Source organism: Triticum aestivum, chromosome 3D (genome assembly GCF_018294505.1).
Source record: "Triticum aestivum cultivar Chinese Spring chromosome 3D, IWGSC CS RefSeq v2.1, whole genome shotgun sequence".
NCBI lineage: Eukaryota > Viridiplantae > Streptophyta > Magnoliopsida > Poales > Poaceae > Triticum > Triticum aestivum.
Genome location: NC_057802.1, coordinates 336898176 through 336903897, shown reverse-complemented (window position 1 = coordinate 336903897; position 5722 = coordinate 336898176).

Genomic DNA, 5722 nt, shown 5'->3' with positions numbered 1-5722 from the left:
GGGGGGCTAGAGGGATGGCCGGGGCGGCGGAGGACCGGCGGTGGGGAGTGGTTTCGGGGCGGGCGGTGCGGCGAGGTGGCGCGGGAGCGCCTCCGGCGGTTCGGCCGGTGGTGGCTGGCGGCTCAGGGGGGTGCATGGAGCTTGAAGATGAACTGCAGACCCTTGATTTCGTATCCAACAGCTGGAAAATCGACTGACGAGAGATGAAAAAGTCAGTCGACTAACGTGTAGCTTCACCCCGCACGTACACATGCACGCACGCAACACTCGCACGAACACACGCACGCTTGTAGGCGAGCAACACTAACACGTACACATGCACTCACAAACACACGCACGCATGCAGGCGTGCAACACTGACACGTACACATGCACTCACGAACACACGCACGCATGCAGGCGTGCAACACTGACACATACACATGCACTCACGAACACACGCACGCATGCACACATGCATGCAACACTGAAACATACACATGCATGCACGCAACACTCGCATGCCTGCATGCACACAGCACACGACGCAAGACACGCGCTCAACCTACACGTGCATGCACCCTTTGTTAAGAACATGGATTGTTATGTGTATTAATCAATCTTATCTGTGATAAGCAGAACATTGATGTTTGCAGAGGTCTTTGTGAATCACAATGTATCGAACGGGCTATCAACGTATATATGAAAATTTAAAATTCTCTTACATTATGTAGTAGGCTTATCTACATGAAACAGATGACGCCACACTCAATGAACAATCATCGTTTTATGAAATGCCCGCTTCTGACCGCCCTGGCCCACCAAAAGCTACTCTGCCCTGCGCTGCCTGCGTTGGGTCACTAACATGCAGGACAGGTACCCAAAGAGCCCACATGTCAGTGGAAGAACGGCGCGGTGTCATACATCAGAGTCGAGGGCACCGCTCACTGCACGCCTGGCTAAACACGCCTCCTTGCAGCATTCAAACGCCTCCATGAAACCCGTGTGGAAGCCGAGAAACCCACTCTGGACGCACGTCCGTTCATGACTCTGGATTACGTAGAGTAGTTATCCCGCATCCAAGCCGGCTGGGTGGCCCGCCAAGCCCGCCGAATACGAGCTATGCAGCTCGCTGATCCACCTCGCTCCCCTCGCTCGACGAAGCCAGTTGCCGCCCCAAATCGGCGCATGGTTTAGCAACTCGCCGCTCTAGGCCAGCTCGACGAGGACCGGCACACGGGCATCATCGATGCCGTCCATGCTACCGCCTTGTACCGCACCTCCCGTGTCTGCGACCGCGTCTCCTTTTTCTGTGGCCGAGACTCCCATGCCGGCAACCGCGCCATGCAAGCAGAGACAGAAGCCGGGTGCGCGGAGAGCGACGAGTCGGTGGCCAGCGCCTCCGCGTCCACGACCATCATCAAGGAGAAGTAGAACACGGGAGGCCGCCGCCGCTTGGGTCCCATGAAGGCCACCGCGGAGGCGACGCCGGCGTACACAACAGGTGTCTTGCCAGATCCTTTTTTTGCGAGGACCTTCATCAACCCCACATGGGCTCCACGGAAGCGGAGAAGCCCCCTTCCACCTCCATCTTGGGCATCAGCCAACGATGTCAGTTGGGCAGTGGGGAAGCGAGCTGTCCTTTGCGCTGAAGCATATACCTACGGGGCTCTAGGCAGTCCGGTGATCGTGCTGCCGGACATGAGGAACATAAATGGATCGGCGGGCGACCATTTAGGCCAGGTATTATTATACTTGTGCTGTCGAGAACTAGCACCGCTTAGTTGATTTGAATGTAATGAATCCGTCATGTTTGTATGAAAATCCGATATTTTATATGAATTCCGTCATTGTTTATATGAAATATCGCCATGTTTGCATGAATTTCGCCCGGTTGGTTGAGTTGCTGTCAGAATGTGTGCGACTACGGTTGGATGGCGTAATTTGCGGGTCGCCGGTCGGTCTGCGGCCGGCGTGGTGGGACAAAAAAGCATAGCTCATGCGAGCTCGTCTCCCACGCGCGCGCTGGAGGGTGCATGAGCACCCGAGCTATTCCTTGTTCATCGGTGGCAAAGGCACCGGTGGACAAAAGGGTCGCCAATATTTTGGCTACCCTGGGCAAGATCCAAATAGCCCCTCCCAGCACATTCAAATCCCTCGTTCGCCATGAAATTTTGCCATGTGTTGTTTTCATGGAGTAGCAAGATGCCCGTGCATTGCACGGAACATCAAGATGCATTTTTTACAAAACACCTGTTGTGATTGACCCATGCAGGAGTAATCTGCATTTTTTACAAAACACCTGTTGTGATTGACCCATGCAGGAGTAATCCCATGTGTAAAAACTAATGATATCTCGAGAATTTTATCGGAAAATGGTATCTCGAGAATTTCATCAAAAAAATGATATCTCCAGAAAGATGAGAGATAAGGTGTGGAGGAGTGGGGCGTGGTGGTGACTGGTGGTCGGACTAGGCAGAGGCATGGGGATGGACGGCGCCGGTAGGCGGCAGCGGCCATGATGCTAGATTGTTCCAGAGACTTTCTTTTTTAATTGCTTGACAATGAGGTTGTGGGAGATGAAAGAGGCAAGGCCTTATCTGTAAATGTGAAGAGAGGTGTGGGTATCTTTTGTAAAATTGTCATAGTTTGCTTTCTATCCGTCAGATATAGATTGGACGGTGTATATTACAAGATGGCAGGCACACCATCATCACCAACTCGGTTATATATAAGAGTAGAGATAGAGATATTTCGCTGTGTGAAAACATATTTAAATATGAACAAATAATCGATGTCCGCGATCTTCTGCCGGGAGCCCAGGACACAGTTGGATGGCCTCATAGTAGTAGTAGTGTAGAGTACTACTAGTACTACTAGATAGTGAGTGTTTACTATTGTATCTACGTACTAATTGCAACACATGCATGTGTTAGCAGTATAATGACCACGTATGCATTTGATGGTAAGATTTGTGTAAGTTGGATGTCATATTATTGCTCTAACATGCGGTCAAAGTTAGCCTCCAAAATGCATTTTATACCCCATATGGATTGAGGGAGTACATGCATTGCCGAGGTTTCTCTTAATCCTTGTGTGCAACGTTTTTATTGAAGCTTTCAAAAGAACTACTACAACCCTTCCAAAAGAACTGTAGTACTAATGGTATCGTACTCCCTCCGTTCACCATCTCACATGCTCAGTTTTTTCATTTGATAAGAGGCAAACCATATGGATCCTACCTTAGAGGCAAGGCTCTATACACTGGAGATACTCTGTACTTTTGATGTGTCCCGTCAAATCGCAGAACAAGGAGAAGCTTGCTAACTACGCCGTCTCCCCCGCCCACGGGCGTGGTGGCTCGCAGAGTCGCAGGACGAGGAGAAGCTTGCTTACTACGCCTATGCCCGCTCCCTCGCCCACGCGTGCGGTGGCTCGCAGGGCGAGGAGAAAATTTTACTACTCCCTCCGTTTACTCCTCGTCCCTACCTTGGTTAGAGAGATTATCATGTTGTTTGAAATACTCCCTCCGTCTAGGTGTATAAGTCACCTTGTGAAAACCAAATAATGCCAAAACACTTAGGCACAGTACATTAACTCCCACCTCGTTTCTTGTTTTGTGACATATCAACCAATAAGAGATGTGGGTCATGCATCTTTCAATGACTTGAGACTACCAAACACGACATGGAGTGGTTAGTTCATTGCATGCAATTCTATTAATTAGAAAAAAAACATTAAGTTCTCTCATTTTCCCCTACGCCTTGGTCGCGGTGCACAACCTAAGATGACTTATACATATAGACGGAGGGAGTATGTCTTTTAGTAGTAGGAGTAGTACAGTGGTACATCGGAGTAGTACTACAACAATTTAATTTCCTTGGAGTCCGTGGTGCAGCAAGCTACCCTAGGCTATGTTACTACTCCCTACTTTCCGGTTTATGGCTCAATTTCAAAATCTCTCCAACCAAGGTAGACGGTGAGTGGTGGAATTAATTTCGTAGTTTGCACAAGTAATTAGTACGCTCGTTTTTCTCAAGAAGTTATGTTTACCGATGCATTAATTACAATGAATGCGTGCATGACCACTAAATTTTCATGAACTTCTACATGCATTGGTGAGTTTTCTCTTGACACTGCTTGCATCGAGTGATTTAACGCACCTCGAAATCCAAACATGTGATGGTACTACTACTAGTAGAATTGAGACTTACAAAAGGGAAAAATGAATTTTTTTAGATGAGCCCTATAAACCAGAAAGGAGGGAGCAGTAAGTAGTACTACCTCCATAGTGGGTACGTACTCTGTAAAATCAGATTTTTCCCAAAACTAAGTCGCTCAACGTTTATTTGCTTGTTTCCCTACCCCGTTGCCTCGAACAGATTATGCCAAACTCCCCTGCCTGCCGCGCGGGAAAAGATCCGCCCTCAACTTTTTTAGTCTGGGTTTGTATCGATGGATCGCGCTAAGCAGCAAAAACCAAGCCGTGTCTTGTACTCCTCCATCGACGCTCGCTTTCATGTATTCTGTACTTCCTCTCGCCGACATGTGGGACATATAGCAACCGGGTCAATGTGTCATGTACCAAATAACAGTGCAGAACAGCAGGGGGGACGCACCCCAGTCGTAGCGCCCAGTAGTAGTAATGAGCAATGAGACGTCAAATCACAATGCCGCACCTTCCGAGACGGACGAAGCAACTATTATTTCACACTTCGCTGAATCCGCTTCGCCATCATCTCCTTCAAGAAATCCATGTATTGCTTCTGCCATTGTTCTGCCTGGAGAGGGACGCGCATCGCCTTGGTACATCTTGACACGTGGAACCGCATGACAGGCCATGCTCCCCCGCCCACCGCTCGGTAAAATTACCTCATTTTTACTACTTCCTCCGTATCGGTTTACAGGGCATGCACGTCGTTCTAGGTTGAGAATTTAACTAGCTATATATGTGATGAACAGTATATGTTTAGAAACTACATCCGCTTAAGAATCCAATGATATACTTTTTGTGACATAGTAACTCATATTTACTTAGTCAAATCGATGACCTAGAACTACGTGCATGCTGTAACATCCCAATTTTCAATTTGGATGTTATACATATGTCATCATATGCATATCATATTTTTATTTGCATTTTGGTTGTGATCCTAGGAATCCTAAGCAACTCAAGGACCCAAGGAGAGAGTTGGGGATTTCATTTATTTTCATATTTGAAGTTTCAAATTTGAAAAGAGGATCAATTTGGTTTTAATATATTTCTCTCCAAATATTTCTAATATTAAAATAAACGAGAGAAGATAATATGACTTCTTCAAAAAGAGAGGAATATTGGAGGAAATTTTTTTAAAATCAAAATTTTTTTGTTTATTTTTGAGATTTTATTAGAAAAATATGCATTTTTGAAAATTGCATTTTTAGGCCAGAAAAATGTTCACTTTGTTCTAAATATTTTATTTAGATGGCGAATTTTTTTTTTTGTCATTTTTGTCATTTTGTTAGATTTTATTAGGATTTTATTCGGGCGGGAATTTTTTTCCCGGACCTACTGGGCCGAAACCCAGCCGCCTCGTCCGAGCCACCGCCGCCTTTCTCCGCTGTGCGAGGCACAGACGCCGAGGAGGAGTCCGAGCCGGACTCCGCCCCGCACCGGCCCCTCCTCCAAGCCGCGCCCCCGGGCCTTTATATACGGAGCCCCGCCGCCGCCTCCACCCTGTCCCGAAGCCGTCGCCTACCGCCG